Genomic DNA, 19,041 nt, shown 5'->3' with positions numbered 1-19,041 from the left:
TGTGTCTCTGAGATGCCATTTAAGTCTGTTATCATTCACAAATTGAAGTTTAAAATACAAAAAAAAAAAAAAGACTTTAGAGCACTGGAGCATGCTAATACCAGGAGCTACTGCCAGGGGGGGAGGGCTGCACCCTGCCTGTGGGCTTTTTCCAAGGACTGGGGCCATGTGTGTTTCTCCCAGTATGGACAGAAGAGCTAGCAAAGTAAAAATGGGTGGGGTGAGGGCATGTCCTTTCATGGATTGGAAACTGGCTAAAAGACAGGAAACAGAGAGTAGGATTAAATGGACAATTTTCTCAGTGGAAGGGAGTGGGCAGTGGAGTGCCTCAGGGATCTGTATTGGAACCCTTACTTTTCAATATATTTATAAATGATCTGGAAAGAAATACGACGAGTGAGATAATCAAATCTGCAGATGACACAAAATTGTTCAGAGTAGTTAAATCACAAGCAGATTGTGATAAATTGCAGGAAGACCTTGTGAGACTGGACAATTGGGCATCCAAATGGCAGATGAAATTTAATGTGGATAAGTGCAAGGTGATGCATATAGGGAAAAATAACCCATGCCATAGTTATACAATGTTAAGTTCCATATTAGGTGCTACAACCCAAGAAAGAGATCTAGGTGTCATACTGGATAACACATTGAAATCGTCGGTTCAGTGTGCTGCGGCAGTCAAAAAAGCAAACAGAATGTTGGGAATTATTAGAAAGGGAATGGTGAATAAAACGGAAAATGTCATAATGCCTCTGTATCGCTCCATGGTGAGACCACACCTTGAATACTGTGTACAATTCTGGTCGCCGCATCTCAAAAAAGATATAATTGCGATGGAGAAGGTACAGAGAAGGGAAACCAAAATGATAAGGGGAATGGAACATCTCCCCTATGAGGAAAGACTAAAGAGGTTAGGACTTTTTGCTTGGAGAAGAGATGGCTGAGGGGGATATGATAGAGATGTTTAAAATCATGAGAGGTCTAGAACGGGTAGATGTGAATCGGTTATTTACTCTTTCAGATAGTAGAAAGACTAGGGGGGGGACTCCCTGAAGTTAGCATGGGGCACATTTAAAACTAATCGGAGAAAGTTCTTTTTTACTCAATGCACAATTAAACTCTGGAATTTGTTGCCAGAGGATGTGGTTAGTGCAGTTAGTATAGCTGTGTTTAAAAAAGGATTGGATAAGTTCTTGGAGGAGAAGCCCATTTCCTGCTATTAAGTTCACCTAGAGAATAGCCACTGCCATTAGCAATGGTAACATGAGTTTTTGGGTACTTGCTAGGTTCTTGTGGCCTGGATTGGCAACTGTTGGAAGCAGGATGCTGGGCTTGATGGACCCTTGGTTTGACCCAGTATGGCATTTTCTTATGTTCTTATGAAGTGGGTGGGCCGGGCCACCGCCTTTAGGTGCTGACCTTCTGAAGCTTGCACTGGCAGCTAGTCAGGCCCTGCAACTGACTACTGCTTGGAAGGTAAGTTTTGCAACAAAAAAAACAGTCACATAGAGGGGTTTTAGAGGTCGGGGTGGAGAGGGGAAAAGGGAGGTAGGGGTTAAGGAAGTTCCCTCCTTTTCTGCTCCAATAAAAGCAAAAGCCTGATTCCATCGCTGTACGTTTTTAAGAACATGCCCCCCTGGCCCACACAAGTTAGCCCTCATGCATGTACCAATATAAAATTGGGCATGCATGTATGCAGAGGTAGCAGATTTTATAACATAGGCCCATTGGCGCGCGCATCTTATAAAATCGCGTGTCCGGGAACCGGGTACTTGCGAACGCCTGCACGGTTATTTTAAAATTTACCTTTAAATGTTTGTTTGGTTAGCTCACGCCTTTTCATTGTTAGCTCAAGGTGAGTTTCATTCAGATACTAGAGGTATTTCATTGTCCCCAGAGGATTTAGAGTCTGGTAGGAAGTTTAAAAAAGTCTGTTAAAGCCTGAGTTGGAAGAGATTACATTAGTTAGGATATAATAGCAGGAAACTAAATTACGGGGATTCTGTATATAGGTGGTTGGGAGGGGAACAGAGAAAACCCAGCGTGTGATAAAGATTGTTAGATATGCTGCTACCTCTGCGATCTCAAATACAGGTGAGGCTGACTGCGGGCAGCGTGCTTTAAAAAAAAAAAGTGTGTGCATGTTTATGTTTAGAGTTCCTTCACACCCGCGTCACGTGAGTAAGGCGTCTGCGTCTGGCGGAGAGGGGCAGACGTCTAGTCCTAGTGCGGGGCATACGGCGAAGTTTCTCTGCGCAAGCGTGTTTTTAGGGTGCAGAAGTGGAAGGCAGCGTTCTTGCTTGTGTGCGCGTTCTCACGTAAGCGGTCGGCCGCAGTCCAGCTCTGTGGTAGCCCCTTAGAGACGAGGAGGAGTCACGCGGGGGCCAGCACGTATAAAACAGGGCCGGGCGTGGAGGCCTGACTTTCTTTTTAGAAGCCTGGTAAGTGGCTGCCAAGTAGCGACTGGTTGCTGTCAGCGGCGAGAAGGAACAGGTGAGGAACCGTGCAGTGGGGGGTGGGGGGCAGTTAAAAGTGTGGGTAGAAACGGTCGTTTATTTCCTGTAGACGTGTGCAGCAGTCTCCGCGTACGCCGGCTGGCTGCTCGTCCATTCGGTGAGGAGGGGGCTGCAGCGCTTCTCTTTTCTGGGAGAGCTAGGAAGTGCTGCAGATGTGGTTTTCCCCAGCTTCTTCCCCCCTCGCTCTCTTTTTTTTTTTTTTTTTTTTCTTTCTGCTAACTGTAGTACGAGCTGCAGTCTCTTCCTGGCTATCAGCTGGGGCAGGAGAGCGTCACGGTGTTCCCGCAGCTTTAGACGGTATCTCGGCTCTCTCCCTAGCAACTGGGGCCCACGCTGGAATGCGAATGGGGTAGACATGTGCAGGGCCTGCGCGCTTAGCCATACGGTGCCACGTTAACGTCGGTAGAGGGTCAGGTGGGAAGCTTTTCGGCCTTTTGTTTAACTGGCCACGACCTCGAAGATTTCGGTAATGAGTTCAGAGAAAGGGTCTCGGCGCTTGTTAAGTCTCCTCTTCAAAGCTTAGGACTACAGGAGTAAAGCGAAAAAGTGGGGCCGGGTTTACTTCTCCTCCCACTAGCTACAGAATGGGCGTGAGGAAGCCTCAGTCAGTTAGGCCCACCTTGCGGCTTATTGAAATGGGTAAATTCCGCAGAAATGGGGGAGTCTGAAGCCTTTCTTTTGGGGGATATTTTGGCTTCTCAGTCTGTGCAGTGCTGCGAACATTTAGCAGTTTAAGCAGTTGTGGTAAAATGAGAGAAAATTACTTTTTCAACCTGATTTCATAAAAAACTTATCTGTTCTATTCAAAAACATCAACACGCTTCAGCGGGGAGTTATAGCTATCTCGGGAAGGGGCATTACGGTCGGTTCTTGGGCTTTGTGGTCGCGGGTTGCTTCCACTTTCCTATATTTACTCTGAGATCCCCCTTCCCAATAGCGCAGCCTGTTCTCCTTCAAGTCCGCTTTTCAGTATTAAGGCGGTTAAAGAGATCGGAGATGAGATTTTGGTTCCTTCACTGTGCGAGTCTTTGAGCAGGCTCTCTAGCATAATTTGCTCCGCAGGGGAAAGCTAACATTGAATCTGCAGTGGGGGGTGGCAGGCAGGGAAGCTCCTGGACATGCGATGAACTTTATTTTGTGACCATATCACCGGGGCTTCATTTGCCCTGGAGTCGGGACGTAAAAGCGGGTCTCGAGCCCCTACTGTTTCCGCCGAAAGCAGATCCGTGGCCGCACAAATTAGCGGTTTGTAAATTATTTGTGCTCGTTTGCACGTGTAGTGTTATAGGCTTTGGAAAAGCCTCGGGCGCTGTGGGTTGTGCAAGAGAGGAGATGCTAAGCAACGTCTGAAATGTTACGCTATCGCAGCTGAGTGTGATGAGGGGGGAGGGCGTAGGCGGGGGTAAATCTAGAACTTTCTTGAAAGTTCATGCTATAGTCAACTGGACCTGAACCTCTGGTGGGAGAAATGACTTCAGGCGGGGGCGAGTCAGGCAGGAAAGTGTCTGTGGGCTGTTCCCTGACACGGTAGCAGATGTCGGAAGAGGATTCCCATATGGCTAGAGGATGGAGGAGGGGAGAGAGAAATACGTGGCAGCACATTCATGTACCCCTGAAGACTTCCATAGAGCCGCGCTTTTACTTCTATGGTCGCCTTTTTTTTTAATAGTCTTCATTAATGTTGAGCGTTTTTCCTTCAATCCAACTGTATCCTGGCCTGCAATTCTTATTGTTTTCGTTCTTCAGGGTTATGAAAGTTCCCTTTTTTGTTAAATTTCGTGCCTGAGATGAGACCATTTTTTTTCTTCTTTAAAGTTCCTTTTGTATATCTAGCAAGTTACAACAATGGTGTAATGAATAGAGCTGAAAGAGATTACTTTTAGAGGGATGACACTGCATACTGTAACAAACTCCCTAAATAAAGATGTTTCTGTATTTTTGTCTGCCTTATTAAACCTCTTTATTCCAATATCTGCCTGTTCATTGCATACTCAAGAATAGGTTATGGTTAATCAAAATTATTTTTTGAACATTTGCAAATCTTAGTCTTGTCTTTATTAGAGGAGTCTCACTTTGTACAGATGTTACTTGCACACAAAAGAACCAATGAGACATGCTAAATAAGACAATGAATCTTTGCAGGTTTTCCAAAAATTAGACTGGAATAAAGTGGTCTCTTTGCACCACATGTCTGCAGCTCATGGTGCAAATGAGAAGAGAAATGTTCTATGCTGTCATCTTCAGGACTTATATCACTGGTAACAGGTTTTTTTTTTGTTTCCTTCAGGCTTTTTGGTGTTCCAAATAGATTTTTTGATGCTGATCACAGATACTACTTTGAAATTTGTACATCACGTAATGTTTTTGAGAATTGGCCAATTTTGTTACAGTAATTGTGAAATTTTAAAACATAATCTCATGTACATATATTTCCTTGCTGGACAGTTTTTATGATTTTTAAAATTCGTGTCATATTTTTGATGGCCATAAGCAACGTAACATGAAACAGTAACTTTTTAAAAAAATACATCAAGAAACTCTGCCTGATCTTGCCAGAATTTGCTTGGGCAAGCCCCAGCTCTGTTGCAAAATTCCAACTTGTTTTCATGACAACGTAGCCTTATATAAGCAGCAGCAATGAGTAGTCCCCTTTGCAACGTCTGTGTAAATGAGCAAATTGTGTCGCTAAAACTGAGTTTAAAGCTTGTGGATTTAATTTCATATACTCTATGAAATGTTGCGCCAATGTCGTAATAGCCGTGACATGTTTTGTTACATCTGTGGTGAGTTTACTCTGAAAGCACAGAAAAGGAGTATGACTGCACTCAAGAAGGCATATGAGTTATGCTTTGGGTGCAAAATTGGTGACCAGGACAGAGCATGGGCTCCTCAAATATGTTGCGCATCTTGTGCCAGTAGTCTGCGAGCTTGGCTGAAAGGTGTGCGACCATCCATGCCGTTTGCCATCCCAATGATATGGAGGGAACAGAAAGATCACATAACTGACTGTTACTTCTGCATGATGAATGTGACAGAATACTCAAAGAACAGGAAGTTTGAGTACCAAACCTTGCATCGGCAGTGAGATCAGTGCCGCATGACGGCAGTCTTCCTGTTCCAAAACCACCAGAGGTGTGGACACTTGATGAGGTAGGCGATGATGGCGAGCCTTCGCAGATGGAAGCTGCAGCTGATCCTGACTTTGTGCCATCAACATCCAGCGATCCTCATTTAATATCTGTCAGAGCTGAACGATCTGGTCAGAGATTTGGCTTTATCGAAGAGTCAGGCGGAGCTGTTTGGGTCCAGGTCAAGGTACAAATTATATCGCAATGATAGGGAGGATCAACTTGGTGGGGGTGTGGCACTTTATGTCCGGGAGGGTATAGAGTCCAACAGGATAAAGATCATACAAGAGAGTAAATGCTCAGTAGAATCTATATGGGTAGAAATCCCATGTGTGTTGGGTAAGAGTATAGTGATAGGAGTATACTACAGTCCACCTGGACAAAATGGTCAGACAGATGATAAAATGTTAAGAGAAATCAGGGAAGCAAACCAATATGGCAGTGCAATAATAATGGGAGATTTCAATTACCCCAATATTGACTGGGTAAATGTAACATCAGGACTTGCTAGAGACATAAAGTTCCTGGATGTAATAAATGATTGCTTCATGGAGCAATTGGTTAAGGAACCAACAAGAGGGAGCTATTTTTTAGATTTAATTCTTAGTGGAACGCAAGATTTGGTGAAAGAAGTAACGGTGGTGGGGCCACTTGGCAACAGTGATCATAACATGATCAAATTTAAACTAATAACTGGAAGGGGGACAATAAGTAAATCTGCAGCTCTAACACTAAATTTTAAAAAGGGAAACTTTGATAAAATGAGGAAAATAGAAAAAAACTGAAATGTGCAGCTGCAAAGGTAAAGTGTTCAACAGGCTTGGACATTGTTTAAAAATACAATCCTAGAGGTGCAGTCCATATGTATTCCTCGCATTAAGAAAGGTGGAAGGAAGGCAAAACGATTACCGTCATGGTTAAAAGGTGAGGTGAAAGAGGCTATTTTAGCCAAAAAAAATCCTTCAAAAATTGGAAGAAGGATCCATCTGAAGAAAATAGGATAAAACATAAGCATTGTCAAGGTAAGTGTAAAACATTGATAAGACAGGCGAAGAGAGAATTTGAAATGAAGTTTGCCATAGAGGCAAAAACTCATAATAAAACTTTTTAAAATATATTCAAAGCAAGAAACCTGTGAGGGAGTCGGTTGGACCATTAGATGACAGAGGGGTTAAAGGGGCTCTTAGGGAAGATAAGGCCATTGCAGAAAGACTAAATGAATTATTTGCCTCCGTGTTTACTAATGAGGATGTTGGGGAGATACCAGTTCCAGAGATGGTTTTCAGGGGTGATGACTCAGACGAACTGAATGAAATCACTGTGAACCTGGAAGATGTAGTAGGCCAGATTGACAAACTAAAGAGTAGCAAATCACCTGGACCGGATGGTATGCATCCTAGGGTTCTGAAGGAACTAAAAAATGAAATTTCTGATCTATTAGTTAAAATTTGTAACCTATCATTAAAATCATCCATTGTACCTGAAGACTGGAGGGTGGCCAATGTAACCCCGATATTTAAAAAAGGCTCCAGGGGTGATCCGGGTAACTGTAGACCAGTGAGCCTGACTTCAGTGCCGGGAAAAATAGTGGAAACTATTCTCAAGATCAAAATCGTAGAGCATATAGAAAGACATGATTTAATGGGACACAGTCAACATGGATTTACCCAAGGGAAGTCTTGCCTAACAAATCTGCTTCATTTTTTTGAAGGGGTTAATAAACATGTGGATAAAGGTGAACCAGTAGATGTAGTGTATTTGAATTTTCAGAAGGCATTTGACAAAGTTCCTCATGAGAGGCTTCTACGAAAACTAAAAAGTCATGGGCTGGGTGGCGATGTCCTTTCGTGGATTACAAACTGGTTAAAAGACAGGAAACAGAGAGTAGGATTAAATGGTCAATTTTCTCAGTGGAAAAGGGTAAACAGTGGAGTGCCTCAGGGATCTGTACTTGGACCGGTGCTTTTCAATATATATATAAATGATCTGGAAAGGAATACAAGTGAGGTTATCAAATTTGCGGATGATACAAAATTATTCAGAGTACTTAAATCACAAGCAGACTGTGATACATTACAGGAGGACCTTGCAAGACTGGAAGATTGGGCATCCAAATGGCAGATGAAATTTAATGTGGACAAGTGCAAGGTGTTGCATATAGGGAAAAATAACCCTTGCTGTAGTTACATGATGTTAGGTTCCATATTAGGAGCTACCACCCAGGAAAAGGATCTAGGCATCATAGTGGATAATACTTTAAAATCGTCGGCTCAGTGTGCTGCAGCAATCAAAAAAGCAAACAATGTTAGGAATTATTAGGAAGGGAATGGTTAATAGAACGGAAAATGTCATAATGCCTCTGTATCGCTCCATGGTGAGACCGCACCTTGAATACTGTGTACAATTCTGGTCACCGCATCTCAAAAAAGATATAGTTGCGATGGAGAAGGTACAGAGAAGGGCAACCAAAATGATAAAGGGGATGGAACAGCTCCCCTATGAGGAAAGGCTGAAGAGGTTAGGGCTGTTAAGCTTGGAGAAGAGACGGTTGAGGGGGGATATGATAGAGGTCTTTTAGATCATGAGAGGTCTTGAACGAGTAGATGTGACTCTGTTATTTACACTTTCTAATAGGACTAGGGGGCATTCCATGAAGTTAGCAAGTAACACATTTAAGACTAATCAGAGAAAATTCTTTTTCACTCAATGCACAATAAAGCTCTGGAATTTGTTGCCAGAGGATGTGGTTAGTGTAGCTGGATTCAAAAAAGGTTTGGATAAGTTCTTGGAGGAGAAGTCCATTAATGGCTGTTAATCAATTATACTTAGGGAATAGCCACTGCTATTAATTGCATCAGTAGCATGGGATCTTCTTAGTGTTTGGGTAATTGCCAGGTTCTTGTGGCCTGGTTTTGGCCTCTGTTGGAAACAGGATGCTGGGCTTGATGGACCCTTGGTCTGACCCAGCATGGCAATTTCTTATGTTTTTATGTTCTTAAGAATAGAATCTTTTGTCATATGATATGAAAATTTCAGTATTTTGCAGCAGTCTTAAAGATTTGACAAAGTATTTCAACCAAGTAGACAGTCTGACTTTTTGCTGTGACATCAATAGTTTTGTTTTGTGCTCTTGATGTGACCACGACCCAACAGAATGGCGACTGTTTATTGATTCATCAATCTTAAGTTTGAAGGCTGTTTTGCTGCACAACAGCAATATCTATTTATTTATAATTTTATATACCAATGTAATACCTGTCGGACATGCTGTTCATATGAAAGAAACTTATGAGAACTTGCAGCTACTGCTGAACCACATTGAGTACTGGAGGTACAACTGGAATTTGTGTGGTGATCTCAAGGTAGTTGCAATTCTACTGGGTCTGCAGCTTGGTTACACCAAGTATTGTTGCTTCCTTTTGTGAGTGGGACAGTCAAGCAAGAGATTCGCATTACATCAGAAAAGTCTCACCTCTCCGCAAGAAGTTGGGCAGAAGAATGTTGTGCATGACGCATTGGTGGATCCAAGTAAGATATTTCTTCCACCTTTGCACATCAGACTTGGGCTGATGAAAAACTTTGCTTGTTCATTGCCTTAACAAAGTAAAGCCTTTGATTTGCGGCAAATGTCTTCACGCATAAGTGATGCCAAGATAAAAGGTGTTTTCATTGGCCCACAAATCCAAGCTGTGATGGACAGCAACTACTGATGGTCTTCTGCAAGGTACAAAATGTATTGCGTGGACAGCCTTCAAGAATCTCGTTTGTAACTTTCTAGGCAACTATAAGGCAACAGACTGTCGAACAGGTTGAAAATCTGCTTCAGGCATACAAATTGATGAAGTGCAACATGTCATTGATACATTTTCTTCATTTCCACTTGGACTTCTTCCCAGACAACCTTGGCGCTGTGAGTGACGAACATGGTGAAAGGTTTCATCAAGACATTGTCGAAATGGTATCAAGGCAAGTGGAACCCCTCCATGCTGCGTGACTATTGTTGGACTCTCATTTGCGAAGCGTTAGGACAGTGATTACAAACAAAAATCTGCGGCAAAACATTGCCATTTTATCTTATGCTGCTACAGACACATAACTATTCTTAATGTATATCGCACTTTTCTGGCAAATGGTATGTGATTATAGACGTAATAAATGCATATTTGTGTTCAGCTTGTTAAAATCTACTTGTTTCACCGAAGGTTGTGGAGGAAACAATGTTCCCAGAAATTTGTTTACCAGTGAGCTATCAGAGGTCATAAATACTTGCAGATGTACATGCTTTCATGGCTGGAACTGGCATGGAGTTTTCACTAGGTGCACAAAGACCAACAGACAAACTGTGTAGTTTCCTTTTGCTCAAAATAACGTCAAAGATGTATAAAAACATGGAGCTAGAAACGTAGCTATTTGACAATCCATATCATTCAGTTAAGTCTTTTTAGGCCAAATTCAGATTTATTGTAATGTGTTCCAAGAGTGTTGTGAATTGCTTCTTCTGTCGGGATAATGAGAGATACAGGTAGATACTTTGTACCTGACAGTTGTGATTTCTTGGCATGGTTTGAACATTTCACATACTTCCTCTAGAAGCATTTTATTTTCAGTAATGTTTAGTACTAGTTTCTTTAATTTTCACAGCTGCAATTTCCGATTGTTCTACTTGCGGGATGCTTTCAATCATTGCTATGCTTAAATTCTATCTTGTAACATAGTTTAGATCTAGTTTTGGCTTCGTATACCTTTAAGCACTTGTGACATAAGGGTAGCTATGGCTTGGCATCTTCCAATCATATTTCTTCTACAAATTGAACTTCACTTTTTCTACCCAAGGAAAATCATTTGTAGGCTGAGATTTTTTATTTCAATTTATACTTTATTAGTTTTCAATTTCATAACAAATGAAATACATTTTTTAAACTTAAATGAGGCAATAAAATTGTGCACAATCCATAAGAAATTAACATATTTACTACTCCAAAAACAAATCTATAATTAGCACATTAATCAGCTCCCATTTATTGGATACAAACAATAACAATACTTCACATCACATTATAATTATTTAGAAGAGGGGATAACTTTTATTTTTTTACAGACCTCCTTCCGTTATTTGAGCCTGACTCGACTTTTCTATTTCTTTGTCCCTCAAACTTTCCCGGTGGGGTGGTAGACTAAAAATGAACTTTTTCCCTTGATAATTTACAAAACATCGGCAGGGGAACTTTAAATAGAAAGTTGCTCCCAGCTCCAGAATTCTGCTCTTTAAGGCAAGAAACTGTTTCCTACGCACTTGCGTGGACTTTAATACATCTGGGAAAACATAAGCCTTTTGACCACAGAATGGAAAATCCAGTTTTTTGAGAAACTTTTCAAATATGAACTCTTTATCCCTTTCCAAGGCAAAAGAGACAAACAAAGTTGTCCTTTTATTTATTATATCTAGCGAATCTTCTAGAAATGTTGATATACCTGGAGATTGAATGATTTACAATCTCCCAGGGCTATCAGCCAACTTTAAAGGGAAATAGTAAATTTTAGAAATAGAGGGGATATCCTCCTCTTTATAATGCCAGATTTTCCTTAAGAAACTTAGCAAACATCTCAAATGGGGATATGAGCCTTGTAAAAGGAAAATTTACAAAACGTAAGTTCTTAATTCGCATACAATTCTCCAAGTTCTCTTAAACTATGCAATAATGTATTATCAGAAATACACATAGATTCAACACCCTGTGCAGTTTGAACTTTTGTTGTTAAATTATTTACCTTAGTTTCTAAATCAATTAACTTTTTCCCTTGTTCTCTAGTTAACAATCTGTTACCATTAACCATTGAAAAGGATGAGTTCTGAATAACATTGGAGTCAAGTTTTAATAACATCCTCCACAAGTCCCCCAGAGTTACATTGGAAGCGACTACAGCTGTTGCCTGTATGCTTCCATAGTATGCAGATGGTATTCCATTATCACATTCCTGATGGAAAGAAGGCAAAGGATGTAGAGATGCAGTGTCCACCAACAAAGATGTAACTTCCTCACTACTTACATTCGCAGTCTCACTTCCTGTGGAGTTATCCACAGCTATCTGCTCCTGAGGGTTGTAGAGGCGTGGGTCCCATGCCAGGACTTAGTGAGACATCCGAAGTGTCTCTGTTACAGTCCTCTCTTGGCAAGTTGAGCCTATTTATATGGGCATCCATTGGTCCAAGCCTTGATATGATCGGAGTAGAGGTAACAACCTTGGCCTTTCTCTTGCGCCCCATAAATACCAATGGAGAGCTTCAAAGCCGGTCTAAGCTGCGCCGGCGGTGTCAATGTGCCACTTCTCTCGGAGTTTTTAAAGCCCCGGTCACAGGCAGTGATGTCAGCACGGTATCCCCCATCTGATCAGCAAGTTCTTAATCAGGGCTTACCACCGCCAAGAGAGCTTCGATCTCTCCCTCTCTCGGCCCCATAGGCTGAGATTTAAGCTCTCGAATTAGAAGAGGCACCTCCTTGTAACTCAAGATGTTGCAGGCACATACAAATTTTCTTTTAATTGAAAGTTTGAGTGGCTCAACAATAGAATAGAGTAAAAGTACACTCAATAACTTCTTTAACCCCTTATTCTCCCCCACCCACCCTCCACCACAACAATTAGGCACCTGCACAAAGTAAGAATTAAAATCCTACATGACCCAGACAATGACATCTAACAGCATTTAAAGCTATTGACAGCATCTGAATCAAGGGAACAGCATCAAAACAATACATTTGTGTACACAAATGAAAAGGAAATTTTAAAAGATTACACCACTCAGAGTATTAGTCACCAACATCCACTTATACAGGGCAGTTCACTCTTGAGATTTCAGCCAGTCTATATAAGAATCCTACACAGTTTGAAGGTGTTTTACACAATCAAGTCACACTGTGGTGAGGTGATCTAGCTGATAGTAGCCATATAAGTGGTGAATTACTCCAGACAGCAGTGGAACATTAACTTGCTTCCAAAAAAGTACCAGCTCAAAGTGGGCTGCTATAAACACTTGCTGTGAAAAGGGTTGAGATTTATTCAGATTAGTTAAGAGAAGATTTAAAAGAGCATGGCATGGTTTCACCTGAACAGGCTTCTTAAGGACCTGTATTAGCCAGTCATTTATGGCTGTCCAAAAGTTATTTATTTTTCTCACACTGCCACAAAACATGGAAACAAGTACCAATAAACCCACAATTCCTCCAACAAATATTTGACTTGTCAGGTATTAAGCAGTGCAAGTGTGCGGGGGTCAAATGCCATTGATAGAGCATTTTATAGCTGTCTTCTTGTAGATTGGCTGAGAACATTTGCTGGTTGCTTCAAAAATCAAATCCCACTCCTCCATACTCAATGGATGTCCCAAAGCTTTGTCCCAGGCTACCAGTTTAAAAGGTCCAGGAAGCCTTCCATTCATAAGTGTATAGATCTTAGAGGTCACTCCCCCTCAAGGCATACGCATGTTGGCAAACGTTTTCAAACAATGACTTGGTTAGGCGGAGGTTGCCAGCCTGCAATGAGGAGGTTACAAAACATTTCAACTGTGCATAGGCCAAGAAATCTACTGTTTCCAAATTGTATGTATTTCTTAGCTTCTCCAGAGATATAAATGACCCCTGGATACAGTTGTTCAATGTGGGAAATTCCCACCCTTATCCACAATGTGAAAGCCACAGAGAAAAAATAGTATTATGAAAAAGATGTTAGTAAAGAGAGCCTCCCCCCAGACCAAAGTCTGTTTCCACTGGTCCCAAATTCAGTGTTACTTGCAGAGAGAATGGAATACAATAAGGGGTTTTCCTAGAAGATTTGGGCTGCCGAGGTAGAGCAGGTAATGACATACAACCCAATATTGCTTGCTCTAACAGAACCTATTGTAAGAACATAACATAAGGAATTGCCATACTGGGTCAGATCAAGAGTCCATCAAGCCCAGCATCCTGTTTCCAATAGTGGCCAATCCAGGCTACAAGTACCTGGCAAGTACCAAAAAACTAAGTCTATTCCACACTACTGTTGCTAGTAATAGTGGCTATTTTCTAACAGGTCAATACAGTAAAGAGCGGCCGGGGTTACCCTGCTCCTAACCAGCTTTCTACTCACTTTTCGGCCGTGTTAGTCCAACCTGCGATACACTATCCCCTTTAACCCATTCTTACCGCCTCTTTAAATCACCGGGTAACCCCTTCCGCCCGCGGCATGTATATTAGATGTAAACGATCGAATTAGCTATTCCCTCCCATACAGTAACGCGCGCCCCGACTATCGCTTTTTTAACCTGCCGTTTTGCTGCGCGTTTAACCTGCTAACTTACCGCCTACCCTTACCCCTGCGTTAGGCAGGGGTAAGGGTAGGTGGCAAATTTTCCCCCAGCCCCCACTCACCTGCCTTGGCTGCGTCCATGGGTGCTGGTCTCCAGGGCAGCCCCAGTCCTCTCCCGTCCTCCCGAAGCAACGAAAGCGGAAAAAAGCAAAAAAAAAAGTAGCAACGAAGTGGACGGTTCTCCTACGCTCGGGATTGCCAGTCCTCTCTCCCCTCCTCCCGAAGCAAGGCGTGTAAAGCAGCCTTGCTTCAGGAGGAGGGGAGAGAGGACTGGCAGTGTAAAGCAACGAAGCAACTTACTCTTCCTGCAGTCCCCCTCCGGAGACGGACATCGGCTCCCCTGCCTCCAGCTGCCGGCGAAGATGGATGCCTGCACGGGCGAAAGCTGGCCCTGTGCGTGCAACTGGGCCGCTCAAGGCGTGACGTCACGGCGTTTGGCGTCACGGCATGTGACGTCACGCCTTGAGTGGCCCAGTTGCACGCACAGGGGCTGCTTTCGCCCGTGCAGGCATCCATCTTCGCCGGCAGCTGGAGGCAGGGGAGCCGATGTCAGTCTCCGGAGTGGGGCTGCAGGAAGAGTAAGTTGCTTCGTTGCTTTACACTGCCAGTCCTCTCTCCCCTCCTCCTGAAGCAAGGCTGCTTTACACGCCTTGCTTCGGGAGGAGGGGAGAGAGGACTGGCAATCCCGAGCGTAGGAGAACCGTCCACTTCCTGGTACCTGTCATTTGAAATGACAGATACCAGCGTGTCCGTGAAGCGTTAGGCCCGCGCACCCAGGATACTGTATAGCGCTCTATACAGTAAAATGGGTTGCGCGGGCCTAACGCTTCACGGACGTTTCTTGGACGCAGCTTGAATTTGCAAGCTATTTACATACAGTATCGAGTGGTAGGTGAGCCGGACTGTGCGTGCGGCAACCGCGGGTGCGCCCGGCACTAACGCAGCTCTTCCTACCGCTCCTTACTGAATCGGCCTGTAAGTCATGGTTCTCAACCTTTTTTCTGTCGGGGCACACCTGACAGATGGTTCTCACATGCATGACACACTGAACACATGATCGTCACGGGGCTAAATGTAAACATACACTCTAGCTACAGGATCCACCCTGAACCCCCAACAATGGCTACAGAACAGAACTAGGACATTCCCCATTCAATTTTCCATACAAAAGAGATATTTCTGGTGTATTCTCAGTACCAGCAACAAACTCTCTCTCCTACCAGGTGCAATAGCCCTCCTTATGAAAAAACAGTAATTTAGCAATGCATGTTCTATTGAGAAAACACAACAAATATTGATACAAATGCCTACATGCTAGTAAAATACTTCATCTTGGTCACACACATAGAATCGACCTTCACAAAGTACAGAGAGACCACAAATTACAAATATGGAAACAGAAACCGCAAGGAAACCCAAAAAAGCCACTCTGCATTCTGTTCAAAACAGAAATATAGGGGCAGATTTTAAAATGTACGCCCGATTTTTATAAGGTGTGTGGCTGTGCATGCATGTTATAAAATCAGGGGTCGGCGCGCACAAGGGGATGCACACTAGTGCAAATTGCGTGCGCCGAACTCTTGGGGGGGAGCCCCGCTGGTGCTTCCTGTTCTCTCCCCCCATACCTTTTTGTTTTGGAAGTGACACCTGTTGGCCAACTGCCGGCACACAATCCCCCACCCCCTGTGCCGGAGTCCTCAGCTACGCCCCCAGACAGTCTTCCCTGCCCCCGTCCCGCCCATTCAGAAAAGCCCCGAGACATATGCCTTTTGAAAATAGGCCCGGCGCGCGCAAGGAAGGGTAAGCGCATAACCTTTTCAACATCTGGTCCATAGCACCCAACAGACTTCCAGGATCTGCAATAATGTATACAAACTAATGCGCTCAGTTACACCTGCATTATGGAACTCAAATAGTAGTAACCCTACCTATGAAAAGGCAGCACTGCAAAAATTACACCAGTACACCTCCTATTAGGAAAACAGAACAAGCCAAGCTGCTATAGAGCCCTACCAAGAAACAAAAAGCTTGCAGAGCACCCTTATCTGGGTCACACATGCAGAACACACAGACCCTAATAAAGTGACCATAAAGCTAATGTTTTTGCGTTGTTGCACTGCATACAGAGTTTGGCTTCTTGCTGCTTCCAGTTCAGTTTTTGTCTCCACACTTCAATTTTATACCTTCCTCGGGAAATATAAAATAATTCTAAAACTAGAATATAATAAATGTTTCAAAACAGCTGATAAATGGAATAACATCCAATCGTTAAAAATTCTCCAAACACCAATAAATTATTTCTAACATCAGACACATCACATAATACCCAATTATTTATTTATTTATTTTATTTAAAACTTTTTCTATACCATCGTTAAGGTGGGTACCGTCACAACGGTTTACAGTAAGGCACAAAAGTAATGCTATTAACTATCAGTTTACACAGGTGCCATAATGTTCGGTAACATAGTTTTAATCAATGTTAGTTGTTAAATGAGTGTGAACACTATCATGTCCCGGTCGATTCTATAGCAGTTTTGAGTCAAGGACTCATTCTATAAGTAACTTATCCTTTACTGATGAATTTTATTAAAACAAAAACATACATCCTTAATGATTTCTGTTTGTGTGGGTGTTTTGTCCCTTGCATTTCCTTTGATTCTATTCTCCCTTCTCTTTTTGAAAGGCTTGTTTGAATAGCCAAGTTTTAAGATTTTTTCTGAAAGTTTTGTTTTCTCTTTGTAGTCTTAATTCCAATGGCATGGAGTTCCATAATATGGGTCCTGCTAAGGATAATGCCCTTTCTCTTACCTGTGTTAGTCTTGCTGTCTTGACTGATGGAATAGTCAGAAGACCTTTGTTGGCTGATCTTAGATTTCTGTTGGGGGTGTGTACGCGAAGGGCTGTGTTCAGCCAGTCTGCGTTTTCATTGTGTATTAATTTGTGTATGGTGCATAGTGTCTTGTACTGTATTCTTTGTTCAATGGGAAGCCAGTGCAACTCAGCCAGTGTTTCCGTAATGTGATCTCTCTTCCTTTTTCCAGTTAATACTCTTGCAGCCGTGTTCTGCAATATTTGTAGTGGTCTTATGGAGGTGTATGGTAAGCCTAGTAGAAGGGTATTGCAATAATCAGTGCTTGCAAATATTAGCGCTTGTAGTACTGATCAAAAGTTGGCGGTCGTTAGAAGTGGTTTAAGTTTTCTGAGGACCATGAGTTTGGCATATCCTTCTTTTACTTTTATGGATATATGTTGTTTTAAGCTTAGTTCTGTGTCTAGTATTACTCCTAGATTCTGGACTTTCTCTGCAAGTATTATTTGTTTGTTATTGAGTGTGATTGGGTTGTGTGAGATCTCCATGTTTTTTTTTTTTCTTTCTAAATGAAGGAATTCTGTCTTCTCTATATTGATTACTAGCTCCATTTGATTTAATAGTTGTTTGATGTCTAGATACATGTTCGCTATGTTTAATGTTTTCTCAATTGTATCGTCAATGGGTAATATAAATTGAATATCGTCTGCGTATATGTAGTGAGTGATTCCCAGGCCGGCTAGCAGGTGGCATAATGGCAGTAGGTATATGTTGAAAAGTGTGGCAGACAGGGCGGATCCCTGTGGTACTCCTGTCTGAAGGTCTGTTTTTTCTGACATAGAATCTCTGATTTGAACTTGAAAATATCTGTTGCTTAGATATGATCTGAACCAGCTGATTGTTTTGTTGCCTAATCCTATTTCTTCTAGTCTATTTAAAAGTATGTTCTGGTTTACAGTATCAAATTAAAATGGCAGTCAACCAAGAAAGATAAAGGTAAAAAGCCACCTTTACTTACCCTCTTCAGTAACTCTCCTACTCCTTTCCCTTGTAGGCCAATAGTACATACCAGAAGCAGCAAGGGCTGCTGAAGCTCTGTCCTCATATTCTTCTTCCTTAGGGCCCATGACTAGTCTATTTTACACACTCACAAGTGACCTCCCTGACTGTCTTTCTCTCACACACGCACGCACACCAGTCTTCTCCCTGACTAACAGGCTGATACAGTACAGTTAACCGGCATTTGGATGCGTGTTTTCGATGCGCTAGCTTTACCCCCTTATTCAGTAAGGGGTAATAGTGCGTCAAACGTGCACCCGCAATATGCAAATGCATGTTGATGGCCCTATTAGTCATTCCCGCGCGATACAGTAAGTAAAATGTGCAGCCAAGCTACATGCTAACTTCATAGAGTGCTCCCTAGTCCTTCTATTATCTGAAAGAGTAAATAACTGAATCACATTTATCTATTCTAGACCTCTCATGATTTTAAATACCTCTTATATCCCCCCTCAGCTGTCTTCTCCAAGCTGAACAGCCCTAACCTCTTCAGCCTTTCCTCATAGGGGAGCAGTTCCATCCCCTTTATCATTTTGGTTGCCCATCTCTGTACCTTCTCAATCGCAACTATATAATTTCTTGAGTTGCGGCGATCAGAATTGTACACAGTATTCAAGGTGCGATCTCACCATGGAGCAATACAGAGGCATTATGACATCCTCTGTCCTTTTTTCATTATTTCCTTCCTAATTTCTAACATTCTTCCTAATTCCTAACATTTGCTTTTTTGACTGCCACAGCACACTGAGCCGACTATTTCAAAGTATTATCTACTGTGATGCCTAGATCTTTCCAGGGCAGTAGCTCCTAATATGGAACCTAATAATGTGTGACTACAGCATGGATTTTTTTCCCCCTATATGCATTACCTTGCATTTATCCATATTAAATGTCATCTGCCATTTGGATGCCCAATTTTCCAGTCCCAAAAGGTCCTCCTGCAATTTATCACAATCTGCTTGTGATTTAACTACTCTGAATAAGTTTATCATCTGCAAATTTGATTACCTTACTCAATGTGTTCCTTTCTAGAACATTTATAAATATATTGAAAAGCACAGGACCTAGTACAGATCCTTGAGGCACTCCACTGTATACCCTTTTCCACTGAGAAAATTGTCCATTTATTCCTACTAAGTTTCCTGTCTTTTTAAACAGTTTGTAATCCACGAAAGGACATTGC

The 19,041-nt window shown here is 42.3% G+C and overlaps 1 protein-coding gene across 3 annotated transcripts in view; it reads left to right on the top strand.

Annotated features, from left to right (window-relative positions):
- Window positions 1–2,222: 2,222 nt before the first annotated feature.
- P4HA1 (prolyl 4-hydroxylase subunit alpha 1) overlaps window positions 2,223–19,041 on the top strand; it is a 280,816-nt gene continuing 263,997 nt past the window's right edge. For 2 of the 3 annotated variants that reach the window (XM_029609175.1, XM_029609176.1), the window contains exon 1: window positions 2,223–2,496. The gene's annotated coding sequence lies outside the window, so the exon portion shown is untranslated. The remainder of the gene's footprint in view (window positions 2,497–19,041) is intronic. The other variant, XM_029609177.1, reaches the window with a different exon arrangement.

This window comes from Rhinatrema bivittatum, chromosome 7, assembly GCF_901001135.1.
Source record: "Rhinatrema bivittatum chromosome 7, aRhiBiv1.1, whole genome shotgun sequence".
NCBI lineage: Eukaryota > Metazoa > Chordata > Amphibia > Gymnophiona > Rhinatrematidae > Rhinatrema > Rhinatrema bivittatum.
This window is presented reverse-complemented; position numbering and strand designations above follow the sequence as displayed.